The sequence below is a fragment of the Schistocerca cancellata genome, chromosome 3, assembly GCF_023864275.1.
Source record: "Schistocerca cancellata isolate TAMUIC-IGC-003103 chromosome 3, iqSchCanc2.1, whole genome shotgun sequence".
In the NCBI taxonomy this organism is placed as follows: domain Eukaryota; kingdom Metazoa; phylum Arthropoda; class Insecta; order Orthoptera; family Acrididae; genus Schistocerca; species Schistocerca cancellata.
The window spans coordinates 207,542,295-207,566,417 of record NC_064628.1 but is presented as its reverse complement, the minus strand read 5'-3'; the positions used below and the strand labels follow the sequence as shown (position 1 = coordinate 207,566,417).

The 24,123-nt window shown below is 45.2% G+C and overlaps 2 pseudogenes; both read left to right on the top strand.

Annotated features, from left to right (window-relative positions):
• Nucleotides 1-6,001: 6,001 nt before the first annotated feature.
• LOC126177570 (5S ribosomal RNA) lies at nt 6,002-6,119 on the top strand (annotated as a pseudogene).
• A 14,314-nt stretch (nt 6,120-20,433) lies between these two features.
• Nucleotides 20,434-20,551, top strand: LOC126177568 (5S ribosomal RNA; annotated as a pseudogene).
• Nucleotides 20,552-24,123: the final 3,572 nt, after the last annotated feature.

Sequence of the window (24,123 nt, the reverse complement as noted above, 5' to 3'; positions counted from 1 at the left end):
ACGCAGCCAAAACCTCTCAGACAAACAGAAGCTAAACGATGTCAAAGTTAGCGTAAGGAGGGCTATGCGTGAAGCGTTCAGTGAATTCGAAAGTAAAACACTAGGTACCGACTTGACAGAAAATCCTAGGAAGTTCTGGTCTTACGTTAAATCAGTAAGTGGCTCGAAACATCATGTCCAGACACTCCGGGATGATGATGGCATTGAAACAGAGGATGACAAGCGTAAAGCTGAAATACTAAACACCTTTTTCCAAAGCTGTTTCACAGAGGAAGACCGCACTGCAGTTCCTTCTCTAAATCCTCGCACCAACGAAAAAATGGCTGACATTGAAATAAGTGTCCAAGGAATAGAAAAGCAACTGGAATCACTCAACAGAGGAAAGTCCACTGGACCTGACGGGATACCAATTCGATTCTACACAGAGTACGCGAAAGAACTTGCCCCCCTTCTAACAGCCGTGTACCGCAAGTCTCTAGAGGAACAGAAGGTTCCAAATGATTGGAAAAGAGCACAGGTAGTCCCAGTCTTCAAGAAGGGTCGTCGAGCAGATGCGCAAAACTATAGACCTATCTCTCTGACGTCGATCTGTTGTAGAATTTTAGAACATGTCTTTTGCTCGAGTATCATGTCGTTTTTGGAAACTCAGAATCTACTATGTAGGAATCAACATGGATTCCGGAAACAGCGATCGTGTGAAACCCAACTCGCTTTATTTGTTCATGAGACCCAGAAAATATTAGATACAGGCTCCCAGGTAGATGCCATTTTCCTTGACTTCCGGAAGGCGTTCGATACAGTTCCGCACTGTCGCCCGATAAACAAAGTAAGAGCCTACGGAATATCAGACCAGCTGTGTGGCTGGATTGAAGAGTTTTTAGCAAACAGAACACAGCATGTTGTTCTCAATGGAGAGACGTCTACAGACGTTAAAGTAACCTCTGGCGTGCCACAGGGGAGTGTTATGGGACCATTGCTTTTCACAATATATATAAATGACCTAGTAGATAGTGTCGGAAGTTCCATGCGGCTTTTCGCGGATGATGCTGTAGTATACAGAGAAGTTGCAGCATTAGAAAATTGTAGCGAAATGCAGGAAGATCTGCAGCGGATAGGCACTTGGTACAGGGAGTGGCAACTGACCCTTAACATAGACAAATGTAATGTATTGCGAATACATAGAAAGAAGGATCCTTTATTGTATGATTATATGATAGCGGAACAAACACTGGTAGCAGTTACTTCTGTAAAATATCTGGGAGTATGCGTGCGGAACGATTTGAAGTGGAATGATCATATAAAATTAATTGTTGGTAAGGCGGGTACCAGGTTGAGATTCATTGGGAGAGTCCTTAGAAAATGTAGTCCATCAACAAAGGAGGTGGCTTACAAAACACTCGTTCGACCTATACTTGAGTATTGCTCATCAGTGTGGGATCCGTACCAGATCGGGTTGACGGAGGAGATAGAGAAGATCCAAAGAAGAGCGGCGCGTTTCGTCACAGGGTTATTTGGTAACCGTGATAGCGTTACGGAGATGTTTAACAAACTCAAGTGGCAGACCCTGCAAGAGAGGCGCTCTGCATCGCGGTGTAGCTTGCTCGCCAGGTTTCGAGAGGGTGCGTTTCTGGATGAGGTATCGAATATATTGCTTCCCCCTACTTATACCTCCCGAGGAGATCACGAATGTAAAATTAGAGAGATTAGAGCGCGCACAGAGGCTTTCAGACAGTCGTTCTTCCCGCGAACCATACGCGACTGGAACAGGAAAGGGAGATAATGACAGTGGCACGTAAAGTGCCCTCCGCCACACACCGTTGGGTGGCTTGCGGAGTATAAATGTAGATGTAGATGTAGATGTAGACCCAAGCAGCCGTTCCAACTCCAAATTAACTCTCCCAACAGAAGAGTTCAAATGAGGCCGGTCATGGCGTCTCAGGACAGATACAAATTCAACATTTGTGTGTCTCGATGCCGACGCAATCTTTACCAGGTCACACTCTATACTGTACCCAGGATCTCTGTCGATGCTGTCCCCTGGCCCTTCCACAATAACCACGGTGTCTTCCCTGGTAAATCCTTTACAGAGTGAACCTAAATCCTCTGTCACCTGATCCAGACTAGCACTTGGTTTGGAAAAATTTGTGACCTGGTATTCTGGTCCTAATTCCTCCGGCAGAAGATGGCCTACACCTCTGGCATGAGAACTACCTAACAACAAAACTTTCTTTCTTTTCGATGGCTTTCCTACATTCTTTTTCAATTTCATATTGAAAGTTTGTTGTGTCCTGTCTACACCTACTTCTGCTTGAGGCTCATCAGTTTCTAACTGAAGCAACAGGTCAAACTTATTTTTGACATTCGCCACAAAACTGTCAGACTTAGTTCTAGGCCTGTTTCTTCTGCTACCTATTGCCACTTCCCACCTCTCTTTGCCCTTCTCCCTCCGTAACCTGTCCAGATCTTCCCTAGCCTGATCTAGCTCAGCCTGAAGGGCAGCAATTTTCCCCTCCTGGTCCACTATCTTCCTATCTCTGCTGCAAATCCTACATAACCACTGATGAGCCTGATCCACTTTCCCGACACCCACGCCACTGCAGTCCCCCCAGTGAAAAAAACTACTGCATCCATCACACCAAATCCCGGAACTAACAATTCTACGGCAAGTCAGGCACTTCTCACTCATGGCAAAAATAATACTTTAGCTAGAATAAATCAATTAAATTACCGAAAATCAAAAAAGACGTTACAAGAATTAAGCCTATTCACAAATGTATATAAGCAAGTTTCTGATTTAAAATTCCGCTGTTTTTCTGAGATCTGTATTAAAACAATGAAGGTATACGCTATTTATTTTATATTTCACTCGATGGAATGAAAAAAAGGAGAATTAAACGAGATACTTTAACTTTGATTCTCCAAAAACGTTACGAGAATTAGGCCTATAAAGAAATGTATATAAGCAAGTTTCTGATATAAAGTTACGCTGTTTTTCTGAAATCGGTATTAAAACAATGAAGTTATACGCTATTTACGGTAGTTTACTTATTTGTTACCGAGAAATTAGTTAAATTACCGTGAAACAAGAAACAAACACGTTTACAAAATTTAAGCCTAAGCGCGACTTCACGAATTTACGATCTTTTCGTGTTTTCTGAAAAAATACGCAAAGAAAAGTCAAACCTTTAACGGCAAGACTAAATGATACACTAATGCATGTATTTAATTTGTTGTCAGCGTTAAACTAGATTATATTCCTGTCTAAATCACTTAACTTTCTGGAAATGGTTTCTGGCGTCACTTACTCGGCGGCCATCTTGGAAGGTGAGACAGGCGAAATACCCTCAGACTTCAAGAAGAATATAATAATTCCAAACCCAAAGAAAGCAGGTGTTGACAGATGTGAAAATTATCGAACTATCAGTTTAATAAGTCACAGCTACAAAATACTAACACGAATTCTTTACAGACGAATGGAAAAACTGATAGAAGCCGACCTCGGGGAAGATCAGTTTGGATTCCGTAGAAATATTGGAACACGTGAGGCAATACTGACCCTACGGCTTATCTTAGAAGCTAGATTAAGGAAAGGCAAACCTACATTTCTAGCATTTGTAGACTTAGAGAAAGCTTTTGACAATGTTGACTGGAATACTCTCTTTCAAATTCTGAAGGTGGCAGGGGTAAAATACAGGGAGCGAAAGGCTATTTACAATTTGTATAGAAACCAAATGGCAGTTATAAGAGTTGAGGGGCATGAAAGGGAAGCAGTGGTTGGGTAGGGAGTGAGACAGGGTTGTAGCCTCTCCCCGATGTTATTCAATCTGTATATTGAGCAAGCAGTAAAGGAAACAAAAGAAAAATTCGGAGTAGATATTAAAATCCATGGAGAAGAAATAAAAACTTTGAGGTTCGCCGATGGCATAGTAATTCTGTCAGAGACAGCAAAGGGCTTGGAAGAGCAGTTGAACGGAATGGATAGGATATAAGATGAACATCAACAAAAGCAAAACGAGGATAATGGAATGTAGTCGAATTAAGTGGGTGATGTTGAGGGTATTAGATTAGGAAATGAGACACTTAAAGTAGTAAAGAAGTTTTGCTATTTGGGAAGCAAAATAAATGATGATGATCGAAGTAGAGAGGATATAAAATGTAGACTGGTAATGGCAATGAAAGAATTTCTGAAGAAGAGAAATTTGTTAACATCGAGTATAGATTTAAGTATGGAGTGTAGCCATGTATGGAAGTGAAACATGGACGATAAATAGCTTAGACAAGAAGAGATTAGAAGCTTTCGAAATGGGGTGCTACAGAAGAATGCTGAAGATTAGATGGGTAGATCACATAACTAATGAGGAGGTGTTGAATATGATTGGAGAGAAGAGAAGCTTGTGGCACAACTTGACAAGAAGAAGGGATCGGTTGGTAGGACATGTTCTGAGGCATCAAGGGATCACCAATTTAGTATTGGACGGCAGCGTGGAGGGTAAAAATCGTAGAGGGAGACCAAGAGATGAATACACCAAGCAGATTCAGAAGGATGTAGGTTGCAGTAGGTACTGGGAGATGAAGAAGCTTGGACAGGATAGAGTAGCACGGAGAGCTGCATCAAACCAGTCTCAGGACTGAAGACCACAACAACAACAAACGCTCCTAACTGCGTCATTACGTTTGTTTTTTCCCTACCATGGATGATGAAGCATTAATATCAGTAAGTTTCAAAACAGAAATGACTTCTTGAATCGACTGAAGTTCTGTAACTATGAAATTTCGAATTTAGTTTCGCAGTCTAAGATTTTGCCAAGATTGGATTTCAGCTCCATTTGACAATGAGCTGTGAAAGAACGGAAGATCGTTATTTTAGCTTCTATCGAAGTCTTGCTTCAGTATTTCACTTTCTTTCTCTCAAGGTCTAACAACTGCTCACCTTTGCTAATAGACACAGTGCAACACATCCCGTTTTTCCTCTGTTGTTCAGGGGTGTTCGCTAACTAAGGAACACATGGCTACTCCAGAACTGAAGGTCTTGAAACAGCGAAGCATTTTCATCTGTTGTTGATTGGCTTCCGCTTCCTAAAATATTAGAATCTCTGTATTCGGAGGTGATTGTGGTATTTTTTAAAAATGGTAACTGTTCAAAAACCGCGAAAATCTTGTGGCAATAGCACCAGCTCCTCTCCACTCCGCGGAGATACACTCAGGAGATATAATAGCTCTATAATGAGTGTTTTGTTTTTGTAGTTTTCCTGTAATAGCGGTGGGAAAGATGTCGAACTACTTTACAGTCATTTGTAAATAATTAAAAAATCGTGTTTTGAAACTCCCGAAGTTGTTTTTCCAGCGCGCTGAATTCAACAAATGCGCTTCTCTCCCAAATAATACTATATATCCTGCTTGTTGGTATTTCAAATACATATTTCCTGCCAGAAGCTTAGTTATAGTTTAGTTTTGTCACGTTCCGTAGATCATTTTTCGATTATTTTATCGATATGATGTGGAACAAGTCAGATTACAAGATATATATACACACACGAATAGTGCTAATATTAATTTTGCTGAAATTTTTAGTTCTACACATGCAGCTACATTTAGAGGTACAATTTTTTTACCAGTTCTGAAATAGAAATTCGTCCATGGAATAGAAGGAGTTGTCTAAAAAAATGGTTCAAATGGTACTAAGCACTATGAGAGTTAACATCTGAGGTCATTAGTCCCCTAGACTTAGAACTACTTAAACCTAACTAACCTAAGGATATCACACACATCCATGCCCGAGGCAGGATTCGAACTTGCGACCGTAGCGGTCGCGCGGTTCCAGATTGAAGCGCCTAGAACAGTTCGGGCACAAAGGCTGGCAGTTGCCCAAAAGAAATGATTTTAAGCTAGATTTAAAACTTGATCTGCTACCTGCCAGACGCTTTATGTTATTGGGCAAATGATCAAAGATTTTTGTTGCTGAATAATGTACTCCTTTTTGAGCAGCTGACAGTTTCAATAGGCCAACGGCCTTGCCGCATTGGTAACACCGGTTCCCGTCAGATCACCGAAGTTAAGCGCTGTCGAGCTGGGGTAGCACTTCGATGGGTGACCATCCGATCTGCCGAGCGCTGTTGGCAAGCGGGGTGCACTCAGCCCTTGTGAGGCCAACTGAGGAGCTACTTGACTAAGAAGTAGCGGCTGCGGTCTCAGAAAGTGACATACGGCCGAGAGAGCGGTGTGCAGACTACACGCCCCTCCATATCCGCATCCAGTGACGCCTATCAGCTGAGGATGACACGGCAGCCGGTCACTACCGTGAGGAGTTTAGTTTTAGACAGTGTCAATAACGGTTAGGAAAAGTCATTTTTCCCTCTAGTGTTGCACATATGAACATCACTGTTCTTCGCGAATTGAGATGGGTTATTCATAACGAATTTTATTAATATTTTCTTAGTCGGCATTGGAAGACACATTTCGACAGTGCGGACGAGCGACACGCCTATGGCGAACGGCATCGATGCTCCAATATGGCCACCAAGCATCCAAGCGTTTGGCACCACGCGCGTCGCTAGGCACCTATTCGCTAAACTACACTCCTGGAAATTGAAATAAGAACACCGTGAATTCATTGTCCCAGGAAGGGGAAACTTTATTGACACATTCCTGGGGTCAGATACATCACATGATCACACTGACAGAACCACAGGCACATAGACACAGGCAACAGAGCATGCACAATGTCGGCACTAGTACAGTGTATATCCACCTTTCGCAGCAATGCAGGCTGCTATTCTCCCATGGAGACGATCGTAGAGATGCTGGATGTAGTCCTGTGGAACGGCTTGCCATGCCATTTCCACCTGGCGCCTCAGTTGGACCAGCGTTCGTGCTGGACGTGCAGACCGCGTGAGACGACGCTTCATCCAGTCCCAAACATGCTCAATGGGGGACAGATCCGGAGATCTTGCTGGCCAGGGTAGTTGACTTACACCTTCTAGAGCACGTTGGGTGGCACGGGATACATGCGGACGTGCATTGTCCTGTTGGAACAGCGAGTTCCCTTGCCGGTCTAGGAATGGTAGAACGATGGGTTCGATGACGGTTTGGATGTACCGTGCACTATTCAGTGTCCCCTCGACGATCACCAGTGGTGTACGGCCAGTGTAGGAGATCGCTCCCCACACCATGATGCCGGGTGTTGGCCCTGTGTGCCTCGGTCGTATGCAGTCCTGATTGTGGCGCTCACCTGCACGGCGCCAAACACGCATACGACCATCATTGGCACCAAGGCAGAAGCGACTCTCATCGCTGAAGACGACACGTCTCCATTCGTCCCTCCATTCACGCCTGTCGCGACACCACTGGAGGCGGGCTGCACGATGTTGGGGCGTGAGCGGAGGACGGCCTGACGGTGTGCGGGACCGTAGCCCAGCTTCATGGAGACGGTTGCGAATGGTCCTCGCCGATACCCCAGGGGCAACAGTGTCCCTAATTTGCTGGGAAGTGGCGGTGCGGTCCCCTACGGCCCTGCGTAGGATCCTACGGTCTTGGCGTGCATCCGTGCGTCGCTGCGGTCCGGTCCCAGGTCGACGGGCACGTGCACCTTCCGCCGACCACTGGCGACAACATCGATGTACTGTGGAGACCTCACGGCCCACGTGTTGAGCAATTCGGCGGTACGTCCACCCGGCCTCCCGCATGCCCACTATACGCCCTCGCTCAAAGACCGTCAACTGCACATACGGTTCACGTCCACGCTGTCGCGGCATGCTACCAGTGTTAAAGACTGCGATGGAGCTCCGTATGCCACGGCAAACTGGCTGACACTGACGGCGGCGGTGCACAAATGCTGCGCAGCTAGCGCCATTCGACGGCCAACACCGTGGTTCCTGGTGTGTCCGCTGTGCCGTGCGTGAGATCATTGCTTGTACAGCCCTCTCGCAGTGTCCGGAGCAAGTATGGTGGGTCTGACACACCGGTGTCAATGTGTTCTTTTTTCCATTTCCAGGAGTGTAGAAAGGTCCGGTGAGGCAATGGCCACAGGTTGGCCGATGCACCAGCCTCGTTTAGAGTGTGTTCAGCTTCCTGTCTCTCCAGCTACCATACTGCGCACTAAGCCATACGTGCCGGTTGTTATCTGGTCATTAACGTTCACGATATGCACTGAAGTGCCACAGAAACTGGCATAGGCATGCGTATTCAAATGCAGAGATATGTAAACAGGTAGAATACAGCGTTGCGGTCGGCAACGCCTATGTAAGAGAATAAGTGTCTGGCGCAATTATTAGATCGCTTACTGCTGTTATAACGGCAGGTTATCAAAATTTAAGTGACTCTGAACGTGGTGTTATAGTCGGCTCACGAGCGATGGGACACAGCATCTCTGAGGTAGCGATGAAGTGGGGATTTTCCCGTATGACCATTTCACAAGTGTACCGTGAATATCAGGAATCCGGTAAAACATCAAATTTCCGACATCACTGCAGCCGGAAAAAGATCCTGCAAGAACGGGACCCATGACGACGTTCAGCGTACAGAAGTGCATTCCCTCCGCAAATTGCTGCAGATTTCAATGTTGGGCAATCAGAAAGTGTCAACGTGCGAAATATTCAACGAAACATCATCGATATGGGCTTTCGGAGCAGAAGGCCCACTCGTGTACCCTTGATGACTGCACGACACAAAGCTTTACGCCTCGCCTGGGGCCGTCAACACCGACGTTGGACTGTTGATGACTGGAAATTGAGAGGATTAACGTGTTTCTGTAAGAAGTAAACCTCGTGAATCCATGAACCCTGCATGTCGACAGGGGAGTGTTCAAGCTGTTGGAGTCTCTGTATGGTGTGAGGCATGTGCATTTGGAGTGATATGGGACCTCTGATACGTCTAGCTACGACTCTGACAGGTGACATGTACGTAAGCATCCTGTCTGATCACCTGGATCCATTCCTGTCCATTGAGCATTCCGACGGACATGAGTAATTCCAGCAGAACTATACGACGCCCCACATGATACAAAGTGGCTCCAGGAACACTCTTTCTGAGGTTAAACACTTCAGCTGGCCACCAAACTCACCAGACATGAACATCATGAACATATCTGGTATGCCTTGCTACGTGCTGTTCAGAAGATAACTGTACCCCCTCGTAATCTTATGGATTTATGGACAGCCCTGCAGGATTCATGGTGTCCGTTCCCTCCAGCACTACTTCATACATAAGTCGAGTCAATGCCACTTCATACAGCGACACTTCTGCGTGCTCGCGGGTGGCCTAACTATACTAGGCATGCGTTTCAGTTTATTTGGCTTTTCAGTGTATATAAATGATCTGGCAGATAATGTCGGAAGCTCTATTATGCTTTTTGCACACGGTGTTGCTGTCTATAAAAAAACGTCGCAACGCCAGAAGACTGCAGTGAAGTGCAGGAAGACTTGCGGGGGAACGACGATTAGTGTAGGGGCTGGTAATTGACCTTGAAAGTAAATAAATATAACGTATTACAGATAAACAGGCAAAGAAATCCACTACTTAAGGAGTTCATTGCTGCATACAGCTGGACCTGCATTACAGGGTGCAGAATTGCACGACTCCCCTTGATCGCTCAGGGGTACACTACAGAGAGGAAGCAGTTTCTCGGATATCGGAGTACTTGTGGAGAGCAAATGGTGTTTTTTTTTTTTTTTTTAAGGTGGTAGTTTGTCCTCTGTCTCGCCAGTTGATTCGCAAAAAGGGAAGTCAGAAGTCAGACAGCGTTCGGAGTAAAGACACCTCCACTGTCAAATTCCTGTCAGTTTGTCAGTAAACTGTCCAAGTATTGGTAACAAATTTCCCGACTTTACTGCTCTCCAGGAAATTTCTCGCGCTCAAATTATTCTCGGGACCGAGAGTTGGCTGAAAGTCGAAGCAGAAAGCTGTGTGATTTTTAGTGAAACAAAGAACGTATATCGGAAAGATAGATTAGAGGCCTTTGGAGGGCGAGTCTTCATGGCAGCTATTGAGGTCGAATTTGAGTGTGGTAGTGAAGTTATCTGGACGCGTTTGATAGGCATAGGTGAAATCAAGGTAATTGTCGGATTTTTTGCCGGCCACCCAATTCTGCTTTGACAGTGTTAGATATTCAAGGAAAATCTACGGTCAATATCGCGGAAAACCCAGATTAATTGGATGTAACTTTAACCTACCTAATATAATAGGCTGGACTTCTACGGTCAGAGAAGTCTTGTGAAGTTCTTCTGGACTCGTTTTCCGAAAACTGTCTTGGACAACTACTTAGACACGCACAACAATGGAAATATGTTTGACCTTGTAGCTACAAAGAGCCTGTACTTGTCGACAGTATCAGTATAAAAAGAGGAATTAGTTATCGTGATATCATCATAGAGACGATGTTAATAAATCAGACAAAAAAGGCCAGGAGAGTGCATGTCCTAGAAAAAGTAGATAAGCAGTTGTTAGCATCCCACTTAGACAGTGGATGGACATCATTTAACTCCAGTATAATGGATATGCAGGAATTATGGGCCAAGTTTAAACTGATCGTAAATAGCGCCCTGGAGACGTTTGTGCCAAGTAAGTAGGTTAAGGATGGAAAGGACCTTCCACGGATTAATAATCAGATTTGGAAAATGCCGAGGAAGCAGAGATTGTTGCAATCTCGGTTCATAAAAGAGCGCGCAAATGTTGTCAAACAATAGTCAGTAGAAACTCATGCGTCTGTAAGAAGAGCAACGTGCGAAGCATATCTCATACTTTAGCGAAAGATCTTGCCGGAAACCCGAAAAAATTCTGCTCATACGTAAAATCACTTAGTGGGTCGAAGGCTTCTATCCAGTAACTCGATGACCAGTCGAGTGTGGCAATAAAAAGGGGAAGCCGAAGTATGAAAATTTCACGTTCAAGAAATAATTCACACAAGAGGATCGTACAAACATACCGTCATTTGACTGTGGCACAGACTCCCGCATGGAGGATTTGCTGATTGACATCCAAAGCGCAGAGAAGCAACTGAAAGAGTTGAAAACAAGTAAGTCACCAGGTACAGAAGGAAAGTCAGTTCGGTTTTGCAGCATTGACCCTTTACTAACCCAGCATTTATCGCATATCTCTCGCCCAGCGAGAAGTCCCAAGCCAATGGAAAAAAGAGCAGGTTATTTCTATATGTAAATTAGGTAAAAAAACTTACCCGCATGATTACTGACCAATATCCTTAATACTGATTTGATGCAGAATTTTGAATATATTTTGAGCTCGAAAATAATACATTTCCTGTAGACAGAAAAGCTCCCCTCGAAAAATCAGCACGGATATAGAAAGTATTGCTACTGCGAATCTCAGCTTGGTCTTTTCTCATATGATACCCTAAGAGCCATGGATGGAGAACAACAGGCACATTCAATTTTCTTAGTTTAGCGGAAAGCATTAGACACGGTGTCACACTGCACATTGGTTACGAAGGTCCAGGCACACGGTTCAGGGTCCCAGATATGTGAGATGCTCGAAAACTTTTTGAGTAATAGAACCTAGTATGTGGTCACGGATGGTCAGTGTCCATCAGAGAAAAATTATCGTCAGGAGTGGTCGAATTCATAAATGACCTTACAGACAGGGTGAGCAGAAATTTATAGCGGTTTGCTGATGATGCTGCGGTGTACGGAAAGCTGACTTAAATAATACACTCCTGGAAATTGAAATAGACACAGGCAACAGAGCATGCACAATGTCGGCACTAGTACAGTGTATATCCACCTATCGCAGCAATGCAGGCTGCTATTCTCCCATGGAGACGATCGTAGAGATGCTGGATGTAGTCCTGCCATGCCATTTCCACCTGGCGCCTCAGTTGGACCAGCGTTCGTGCTGGACGTGCAGACCGCGTGAGACGACGCTTCATCCAGTCCCAAACATGCTCAATGGGGGACAGATCCGGAGATCTTGCTGGCCAGGGTAGTTGACTTACACCTTCTAGAGCACGTTGGGTGGCACGGGATACATGCGGACGTGCATTGTCCTGTTGGAACAGCAAGTTCCCGTGCCAGTCTAGGAATGGTAGAACGATGGGTTCGATGACGGTTTGGATGTACCGTGCACTATTCAGTGTCCCCTCGACGATCACCAGTGGTGTACGGCCAGTGTAGGAGATCGCTCCCCACACCATGATGCCGGGTGTTGGCCCTGTGTGCCTCGGTCGTATGCAGTCCTGATTGTGGCGCTCACCTGCACGGCGCCAAACACGCATACGACCATCATTGGCACCAAGGCAGAAGCGACTCTCATCGCTGAAGACGACACGTCTCCATTCGTCCCTCCATTCACGCCTGTCGCGACACCACTGGAGGCGGGCTGCACGATGTTGGGGCGTGAGCGGAAGACGGCCTAACGGTGTGCGGGACCGTAGCCCAGCTTCATGGAGACGGTTGCGAATGATCCTCGCCGATACCCCAGGAGCAACAGTGTCCCTAATTTGCTGGGAAGTGGCGGTGCGGTCCCCTACGGCACTGCGTAGGATCCTACGGTCTTGGCGTGCATCCGTGCGTCGCTGCGGTCCGGTCCCAGGTCGACGGGCACGTGCACCTTCCGCCGACCACTGGCGACAACATCGATGTACTGTGGAGACCTCACGCCCCACGTGTTGAGCAATTCGGCGGTACGTCCACCCGGCCTCCCGCATGCCCACTATACGCCCTCGCTCAAAGTCCGTCAACTGCACATACGGTTCACGTCCACGCTGTCGCGGTATGCTACCAGTGTTAAAGACTGCGATGGAGCTCCGTATGCCACGGCAAACTGGCTGACATTGACGGCGGCGGTGCACAAATGCTGCGCAGCTAGCGCCATTTGACGGCCAACACCGCGGTTCCTGGTGTGTCCGCTGTGCCGTGCGTGTGATCATTGCTTGTACAGCCCTCTCGCAGTGTCCGGAGCAAGTATGGTGGGTCTGACACACCGGTGTCAATGTGTTCTTTTTTCCATTTCCAGGAGTGTATTTCCAGTTGATATGGTGAATGACAGCTTGCTCTAAATGTAGGAAAATGTAAGAGGTCACCTGGAAGATGAAAAATGTGAAAAATAGGGAATTTCTGTTTTTTGAATATTAAAATGTTACCGAATTTTCTGATTAATTTGATTCAAGAATCACGCATCTGCCTTAATTCTAAGTATTTAAAAATAAATAACTAAAAAGGGATGCTCCACTCTTTGTGGGTGTGTCCTGACCCGTTTGACAGGTTGTTTTTATTTGTCGGTGTTGTGGCTGTGCCTAGAGAGGCAGAATTATGGAAGTTTCAAACTCTTGCAGAAGAAAATCCTGTAACAACAAGTGAGGTTTGTACCAGTACTTTAGCAAGTTTATTTTGGTTAAAGGTCCTGCGAAACGAATTGAGGTTTATTTACATTCCTCTCAAATGTGTATTCGTTTTCGTTTTCGCTTGTATTTTTCGTAACACATTTTTTTCTCTAATTTAAGGTGAAGAAGAAGAAGGGCGCTGCGAAAGGACTTTTACAGCTAGTTAAATTTTCTCTATGTTTAGCAGGAGTTGGCAAGCCGTTTATGGGAGGGCCATTAATAAAGAATATTTTGTTGGACGTAATAGAGACAATGAATCCCAATTAGCTCCCGAATATGGCAGAATACCACTTTCCAGTACGACAGTATATCGGCGAATCGGCGACATTGCCGGTGATTTTCATGAACAATTGATACGCAACATTGAAAACTGCCTAGCGTACTACATCGTACTCGATGAATGCACAGATATTACCGACACGGCTCAGTTAGCCTTTCTTTTATGTGTGTATCTAACGGAAGAGCTCCTGGACTTTATTTCACTGCTGCAGGCCACTCACTGCTGCAGGACCATAACCAGAGACGGGGTTGTCAGTAGTGCGCGGTTTAGTAAAAGGGTTTATTGGCCTACTGTGGAAAACGCTTAACGTACCGAATTTACGTTCCGTTCATTGTTTCACACGCAGTGAGGCTCTTTGTACAAAAGTTATCGGTCTGCAAGACGTGTCGAAGGCAATTGTGCGTATCGTGAACGACAGTCACTCTCACGGGTTCGTTCACCGTCAGCTCACAAAATTTTTGATTTCCTGTGAAGATGTCGGCTACCTTACTGACCATCACCGACTGAGCAAAGTAAAAGTTATTTCTGGAGTTTTTCTACTACGCCGCCCAGTGGCGCAGATTTTGGAGGATAAAGGACGTCCGGCACCACGTTTGCATGACCCTTAATGAGTAGCTGATTTAGGATTTTTAGCTCTCCTAAATTATTTAAGTCCGAAACTCCAAAAAGCAAACAATCTCATCGATGATATGGTCGGCAAAATAAAAGCGTTCCAACGTAAACTTCAGCTCCTCAAAAACATCCTTTCAGAGACGCACACTTTCCTGAGCGGGGTAAGCGATATATAAATCTTTACCTTTAATAGGGCATCCTGATTTTTAAAAGTGCTTTTTTTCAAAACGGCGCTACGGTTTTGTTTGACAGTAGCTGTTCAGGAAGGAGAGCCCTTTGATCAATACGTCAGGGTGCTAAAATTGCTTGAAAATGAGTTTTGTGACCGAGTCCAGGTGATGTACAGATATATCACAAACAGCAAAATAAAGTCGATTTTGTTAAATGTACAAGTGTAACATTACACTTAAAACTATAGCCGGCCTCGGTGGCAGAGCGGTTCTAGGCGCTTCAGTCCGGAACAGCGCGACTGCTACGGTCGCAGGTTCGAATCCTGCCTCGGGCATGGATGTGTGTGATGTCCTTAGGTTAGTTAGGTTTAAGTAGTTCTAAGTTCTAGGGGACTGATGAACCTCAGATGTTAAGTCCCATAGTGCTCAGAGCCATTTCAACTCAAAACTATAGTCCACAGTACCTCTTCATTAAAAGATATCACCTTTTTTTACTTCACAGGAACTTTACCCATTACTTTCATTTATTAACATGTGGTTTTGTTCTTGTGACAGGAAATTACTAGCTTGCAGCCAATACTTGATATGTTTAGAAAGCTATTTTCGAAAGCAACTGAAAGTTCGCCTACCAATTTACATTTCGAATAAATCGATTTGGAAACATATGATAACTGAAAAGATTTAATTTTACAGCACGAAAGGTTTGCTCTAATTCCATCGGAATTTGTTGAAGGAAGAATTTTCTAAGCTGTACGGAGAAGCAGCGGAGATTATTTTTGTGTATGGTGTATGTGAAAGATATTTTTCTATTTGTCTTGCACCAAAGTATTTCTGATCGTAATTTTAAAGAATGCTGTAAGAACTGCTATCAGCCGAACCTTGTTCCAGTTCTTGGTACCATAGTTGGAAATTAAAAAAGGAGGAAACAGAAGTGACAATTTTCATTTGAAATCAATTTTAAAGTTATTATTATTATTATTATTTAAATGTCTTTTCCACCGATACTCCCGTTCCTCCAATCTAAGGTCTTCGCCCACTGCATGTAAACATTTGGAAATGACGAAGAAAACGGAGGTGAAGTTTTGGAAAAGTCGAGACAGGCCCTCGCTACATGTGATGAACACCGTCACTGCGTTTAGAGCAGTCACCGCCAGACATGCATTAGTTTGAATTGGAGTGTTCGCGCTGGGACACAGATCACAGACACAGCAGTGCAGATTTGCCAACAGACAGGCAGTCATTTTTGAAACAGTGCCGCGAAACATTTATTATATATTATACTGTACACACTGTAGCCATGAGTTTAAATTTCATTGAAACGGAAGATTTTAAAAGTGATGTAGAAAGTCGTCCCGCTATTTGGGATGTCAAAAGCGATGACTATAGCAACAAAGAGGTGGCTAGAAGGGTAGTAACCTTCAAACACATTTGCATCCCTCGCCCCTTCTCTTCTGCGTCTTAATGAATTTCGAATGAATGCCAGGTAACGTTCATACTAGCTGTTCTTGCAAAATTACATCATACGAGCGTGGCGAACGGATTTTCGTTACTTCAGACACGGCAACTCGGAACTTGAAAACACTATCGGTGTTGAAAGAAGCCTCTTATAATACTAGCATGTTTTATGTTCACGTATTAAAACAGTTTTGGAGAACGAAAATATCCTCAATAAAAATCAACTTGGACTAGCAAAAGCCAGCTCGCTCTGTTGCTCCATAGTGCCGTAGACGTCGCAGCCGAAGTTGATGCTGTGTTTCCTAACTTCAGGAAAGGCATTTGATAAGATTCCCCATTGTCCTTCAGTGAACGAAATACGAGCGTACTGGTTATCGGATCAGAACTGTCTAAGAGATATAAATCAGTACTACAGGAAGAAATCGATATTGTTGTTCTTTTCTTTTCATTGGCTTTAATCCTGTCCAGTACGGGACCCGCTGTACTCAAGTTTTGGCAGATTTATTTTTACTTAACTTAGGGGCCAGATGCCCCTCCTGTCGCTGCAGTCGTTACTCGTCTACGGAAGGGAAGTTGTGTGCGCGCCACCTGTCTGTCAACAGCGTAACTTTGCTCTGTGACTGATGGTACTTTAACTGTTCGTGTGCCTTATTTTCTGAAGTGGAAAATGGTGACCAGCGCAGCCATTACCTACACGACCTTGGAAACCGACAAAAACAACAATCTGAATACGGCAACAACGGACGTGTCTCGCTTGACGCCTACGTACCTCGCGAATCTCCAGGCGACTCACCTTGCTAAACAAACAGCTGCGAACTTACGGGACTGTCCGCACGGAGGGCTAGCTGGCTAACCTAGTCTCTTGGCGACTCGCTAGACGAACGGTCGTGCTGACTCTTCCTGATGCGTCACCTAGTGGGTTCGAAGACTATACTACCTGATAAACGCTACATGGAAGAAGCCTGGAGATACTGGCAGATTTCAGATAGATTATATAATGGTAAGACAGAGATTTAGGAACCAGGTTTTAAATTGTAAGACATTTCCAGGGGGCGATGACTCTGATCACAATCTATTGGTTATGAACTGTAGATTGAAACTGAAGAAACTGCAAAAAGGTGGGAATTTAAGGAGATGGGACCTGGATAAACTGAAAGAACCAGAGGTTGTAGAGTGTTTCAGGGAGAGCGTAAGGGAACAATTGACAGGAATGGGGGAAAGAAATACAGTAGAAGAAGAATGGGTAGCTTTCAGGGATGAAGTAGTGAAGGCAGCCGAGGATCAAGTAGGTAAAAAGACGAAGGCTAGTAGAAATCCTTGGGTAACAGAAGAAATATTGAATTTAATTGATGAAAGGAGAAAATATAAAAATGCAGTAAATGAAGCAGGCAAAAAGGAATACAAACGTCTCAAAAATGAGATCGACAGGAAGTGCAAAATGGCTAAGCAGGGATGACTAGAGGACAAATGTAAGGATGTAGAAGCTTATCTCACTAGGGGTAAGATAGATACTGCCTACAGGAAAATTAAAGAGACCTTTGGAAAAAAGAGAACCACTTGTATGGATATCAAGAGCTCAGATGGAAACCCAGTTCTGAGCAAAGAAGGGAAAGCAGAAAGGTGGAAGGAGTATATAGAGGGTCTATACAAGGGCGATGTACTTGAGGACAATATTATGGAAATGGAAGAGGATGTAGATGAAGATGAAAAGGAGATACGATACTGCGTGAAGAGTTTGACAGAGCACTGAAAGACCTGAGTCGAAACAAAGCCCCGGGAGTCGACAACATTCCATTAGAACTACTGACGGCCTTGGGAGAGCCAGTCCTGACAAAACTCTACCATCTGGTGAGCAAGATGTATGAGACAGGCGAAATACCCTCAGACTTCAAGAAGAATATAATAATTCCAATCCCAAAGAAAGCAGGTGTTGACAGATGTGAAAATTACCGAACTATCAGTTTAATAAGTCACAGCTGCAAAATACTAACACGAATTCTTTACAGACGAATGGAAAAACTGATAGAAGCCGACCTCGGGGAAGATCAGTTTGGATTCTGTAGAAATATTGGAACACGTGAGGCAATACTGACCCTACGGCTTATCTTAGAAGCTAGATTAATGAAAGGCAAACCTACATTTCTAGCATTTGTAGACTTAGAGAAAGCTTTTGACAATGTTGACTGGAATACTCTCTTTCAAATTCTGAAAGTGCCAGGGGTAAAATATAGGGAGCGAAAGGCTATTTACAATTTGTATAGAAAGCAAATGGCAGTTATAAGAGTTGAGGGGCATGAAAGGGAAGCAGTGGTTGGGAAGGGAGTGAGACAGGGTTGTAGCCTCTCCCCGATGTTATTCAATCTGTATATTGAGCAAGCAGTGAAGGAAACAAAAGAAAAATTCGGAGTAGGTATTAAAATCCATGGAGAAGAAATAAAAACTTTGAGGTTCGCCGATGGCATAGTAATTCTGTCAGTGACAGCAAAGGACTTGGAAGAGCAGTTGAACGGAATGGATAGGATATAAGATGAACATCAACAAAAGCAAAACGAGGATAATGGAATGTAGTCGAATTAAGTCGGATGATGTTGAGGGTATTAGATTAGGAAATGAGACACTTAAAGTAGTAAAGAAGTTTTGCTATTTGGGAAGCAAAATAAATGATGATGATCGAAGTAGAGAGGATATAAAATGTAGACTGGCAATGGCAATGAAAGCGTTTCTGAAGAAGAGAAATTTGTTAACATCGAGTATAGATTTAAGTGTCAGGAAGTCGTTTCTGAAAGTATTTGTATGGAGTGTAGCCATGTATGGTAGTGAAACATGGACGATAAATAGCTTAGACAAGAAGAGATTAGAAGCTTTCGAAATGTGGTGCTACAGAAGAATGCTGAAGATTAGATGGGTAGATCACATAACTAATGAGGAGGTGTTGAATATGATTGGAGAGAAGAGAAGCTTGTGGCACAACTTGACAAGAAGAAGGGATCGGTTGGTAGGACATGTTCTGAGGCATCAAGGGATCACCAATTTATTATTGTATGGCAGCGTGGAGGGTAAAAATCGTAGAGGGAGACCAAGAGATGAATACACCAAGCAGATTCAGAAGGATGTAGGTTGCAGTAGGTACTGGGAGATGAAGAAGCTTGCACAGGATGGAGTAGCATGGAGAGCTGCATCAAACCAGTCTCAGGACTGAAGACCACAACAACAACAAACGCTCCTAACTGCGTCATTACGTTTGTTTTTTCCCTACCATGGATGATGAAGCATTAATATCAGTAAGTTTCAAAACAGAAATGACTTCTTGAATCGACTGAAGTTCTGCAACAATGAAATTTCGAATTTAGTTTCGCAGTCTAAGATTTTGCCAAGATGGGATTTCAGCTCCATTTGACAATGAACTCTGAAAGAACGGAAGATCGTTATTTTAGCTTCTATCGAAGTCTTGCTTCAGTATTTCACTTTCTTTCTCTCAAGGTCTAACAACTGCTCACCTTTGCTAATAGACACAGTGCAACACATCCCGTTTTTCCTCTGTTGTTCAGGGGTGTTCGCTAACTGAGGAACACATGGCTACTCCAGAACTGAAGGTCTTGAAACAGCGAAGCATTTTCATCTGTTGTTGATTGGCTTCCGCTTCCTAAAATATTAGAATCTCTGTATTCGGAGGTGATCGTGGTATTTTTTAAAAATTGTAACTGTTCAAAAACCGCGAAAATCTTGTGGCAGTAGCACCAGCTCCTCTCCACTCCGTGGAGATACACTCAGGAGATATAATAGCTCTATAATGAGTGTTTTGTTTTTGTAGTTTTCCTGTAACAGCGGTGGGAAAGATGTCGAATTACTTTACAGTCGTTTGTAAATAATTAAAAAATCGTGTTTTGAAACTCCCGAAGTTGTTTTTCCAGCGCGCTGAATTCACCAAATGCGCTTCTCTCCCAATTAATACTATATATCCTGCGTGTTGGTAGTTTCTGCAACAGTTTGTATTTCAAAAACATATTTCCTGCCAGAAGCTTATTTATAGTTTAGTTATGTCACGTTCTGTGGATCATTTTTCGATTATTTTATCGATATGATGTGGAACATATCAGATTACAAGATATATATACACACACGAATAGTGCTAATATTAATTTTGCTGAAATTTTTAGTTCTACACAGGCAACAACATTTAGAGGAACAATTTTATTTTACCAGTTCTGAAATAGAAATTCGTCCATGGAATAGAAGGAGTTGTCTAAAAAAATGGTTCAAATGGTACTAAGCACTATGAGAGTTAACATCTGAGGTCATTAGTCCCCTAGACTTAGAACTACTTAAACCTAACTAACCTAAGGATATCACACACATCCATGCCCGAGGCAGGATTCGAACTTGCGACCGTAGCGGTCGCGCGGTTCCAGATTGAAGCGCCTAGAACAGTTCGGGCACAAAGGCCGGCAGTTGCCCAAAAGAAATGATTTTAATCTAGATTTAAAACTTGATCTGCTACCTGCCAGACGCTTTATGTTATTGGGCAAATGATCAAAGATTTTTGTTGCTGAATAATGTACTCCTTTTTGAGCAGCTGACAGTTTCAATAGGCCAACGGCCTTGCCGCATTGGTAACACCGGTTCCCGTCAGATCACCGAAGTTAAGCGCTGTCGAGCTGGGGTAGCACTTCGATGGGTGACCATCCGATCTGCCGAGCGCTGTTGGCAAGCGGGGTGCACTCAGCCCTTGTGAGGCCAACTGAGGAGCTACTTGACTAAGAAGTAGCGGCTGCGGTCTCAGAAAGTGACATACGGCCGAGAGAGCGGTGTGCAGACTACACGCCCCTCCATATCCGCATCCAGTGACGCCTATCAGCTGAGGATGACACGGCAGCCGGTCACTACCGTGAGGAGTTTAGTTTTAGACAGTGTCAATAACGGTTAGGAAAAGTCATTTTTCCCTCTAGTGTTGCACATATGAACATCACTGTTCTTCGCGAATTGAGATGGGTTATTCATAACGAATTTTATTAATATTTTCTTAGTCGGCATTGGAAGACACATTTCGACAGTGCGGACGAGCGACACGCCTATGGCGAACGGCATCGATGCTCCAATATGGCCACCAAGCATCCAAGCGTTTGGCACCACGCGCGTCGCTAGGCACCTATTCGCTAAACTACACTCCTGGAAATTGAAATAAGAACACCGTGAATTCATTGTCCCAGGAAGGGGAAACTTTATTGACACATTCCTGGGGTCAGATACATCACATGATCACACTGACAGAACCACAGGCACATAGACACAGGCAACAGAGCATGCACAATGTCGGCACTAGTACAGTGTATATCCACCTTTCGCAGCAATGCAGGCTGCTATTCTCCCATGGAGACGATCGTAGAGATGCTGGATGTAGTCCTGTGGAACGGCTTGCCATGCCATTTCCACCTGGCGCCTCAGTTGGACCAGCGTTCGTGCTGGACGTGCAGACCGCGTGAGACGACGCTTCATCCAGTCCCAAACATGCTCAATGGGGGACAGATCCGGAGATCTTGCTGGCCAGGGTAGTTGACTTACACCTTCTAGAGCACGTTGGGTGGCACGGGATACATGCGGACGTGCATTGTCCTGTTGGAACAGCGAGTTCCCTTGCCGGTCTAGGAATGGTAGAACGATGGGTTCGATGACGGTTTGGATGTACCGTGCACTATTCAGTGTCCCCTCGACGATCACCAGTGGTGTACGGCCAGTGTAGGAGATCGCTCCCCACACCATGATGCCGGGTGTTGGCCCTGTGTGCCTCGGTCGTATGCAGTCCTGATTGTGGCGCTCACCTGCACGGCGCCAAACACGCATACGACCATCATTGGCACCAAGGCAGAAGCGACTCTCATCGCTGAAGACGACACGTCTCCATTCGTCCCTCCATTCACGCCTGTCGCGACACCACTGGAGGCGGGCTGCACGATGTTGGGGCGTGAGCGGAGGACGGCCTGACGGTGTGCGGGACCGTAGCCCAGCTTCATGGAGACGGTTGCGAATGGTCCTCGCCGATACCCCAGGGGCAACAGTGTCCCTAATTTGCTGGGAAGTGGCGGTGCGGTCCCCTACGGCCCTGCGTAGGATCCTACGGTCTTGGCGTGCATCCGTGCGTCGCTGCGGTCCGGTCCCAGGTCGACGGGCACGTGCACCTTCCGCCGACCACTGGCGACAACATCGATGTACTGTGGAGACCTCACGGCCCACGTGTTGAGCAATTCGGCGGTACGTCCACCCGGCCTCCCGCATGCCCACTATACGCCCTCGCTCAAAGACCGTCAACTGCACATACGGTTCACGTCCACGCTGTCGCGGCATGCTACCAGTGTTAAAGACTGCGATGGAGCTCCGTATGCCACGGCAAACTGGCTGACACTGACGGCGGCGGTGCACAAATGCTGCGCAGCTAGCGCCATTCGACGGCCAACACCGCGGTTCCTGGTGTGTCCGCTGTGCCGTGCGTGTGATCATTGCTTGTACAGCCCTCTCGCAGTGTCCGGAGCAAGTATGGTGGGTCTGACACACCAGTGTCAATGTGTTCTTTTTTCCATTTCCAGGAGTGTAGAAAGGTCCGGTGAGGCAATGGCCACAGGTTGGCCGATGCACCAGCCTCGTTTAGAGTGTGTCTCAGCTTCCTGTCTCTCCAGCTACCATACTGCGCACTAAGCCATACGTGCCGGTTGTTATCTGGTCATTAACGTTCACGATATGCACTGAAGTGCCACAGAAACTGGCATAGGCATGCGTATTCAAATGCAGAGATATGTAAACAGGTAGAATACAGCGTTGCGGTCGGCAACGCCTATGTAAGAGAATAAGTGTCTGGCGCAATTATTAGATCGCTTACTGCTGTTATAACGGCAGGTTATCAAAATTTAAGTGACTCTGAACGTGGTGTTATAGTCGGCTCACGAGCGATGGGACACAGCATCTCTGAGGTAGCGATGAAGTGGGGATTTTCCCGTATGACCATTTCACAAGTGTACCGTGAATATCAGGAATCCGGTAAAACATCAAATTTCCGACATCACTGCAGCCGGAAAAAGATTCTGCAAGAACGGGACCCATGACGACGTTCAGCGTACAGAAGTGCATTCCCTCCGCAAATTGCTGCAGATTTCAATGTTGGGCAATCAGAAAGTGTCAACGTGCGAAATATTCAACGAAACATCATCGATATGGGCTTTCGGAGCAGAAGGCCCACTCGTGTACCCTTGATGACTGCACGACACAAAGCTTTACGCCTCGCCTGGGGCCGTCAACACCGACGTTGGACTGTTGATGACTGGAAATTGAGAGGATTAACGTGTTTCTGTAAGAAGTAAACCTCGTGAATCCATGAACCCTGCATGTCGACAGGGGAGTGTTCAAGCTGTTGGAGTCTCTGTATGGTGTGAGGCATGTGCATTTGGAGTGATATGGGACCTCTGATACGTCTAGCTACGACTCTGACAGGTGACATGTACGTAAGCATCCTGTCTGATCACCTGGATCCATTCCTGTCCATTGAGCATTCCGACGGACATGAGTAATTCCAGCAGAACTATACGACGCCCCACATGATACAAAGTGGCTCCAGGAACACTCTTTCTGAGGTTAAACACTTCAGCTGGCCACCAAACTCACCAGACATGAACATCATGAACATATCTGGTATGCCTTGCTACGTGCTGTTCAGAAGATAACTGTACCCCCTCGTAATCTTATGGATTTATGGACAGCCCTGCAGGATTCATGGTGTCCGTTCCCTCCAGCACTACTTCATACATAAGTCGAGTCAATGCCACTTCATACAGCGACACTTCTGCGTGCTCGCGGGTGGCCTAACTATACTAGGCATGCGTTTCAGTTTATTTGGCTTTTCAGTGTATATAAATGATCTGGCAGATAATGTCGGAAGCTCTATTATGCTCTTTGCACACGGTGTTGCTGTCTATAAAAAAACGTCGCAACGCCAGAAGACTGCAGTGAAGTGCAGGAAGACTTGCGGGGGATCGACGATTAGTGTAGGGGCTGGTAATTGACCTTGAAAGTAAATAAATATAACGTATTACAGATAAACAGGCAAAGAAATCCACTACTTAAGGAGTTCATTGCTGCATACAGCTGGACCTGCATTACAGGGTGCAGAATTGCACGACTCCCCTTGATCGCTCAGGGGTACACTACAGAGAGGAAGCAGTTTCTCGGATATCGGAGTACTTGTGGAGAGCAAATGGTGTTTTTTTTTTTTTTTTAAGGTGGTAGTTTGTCCTCTG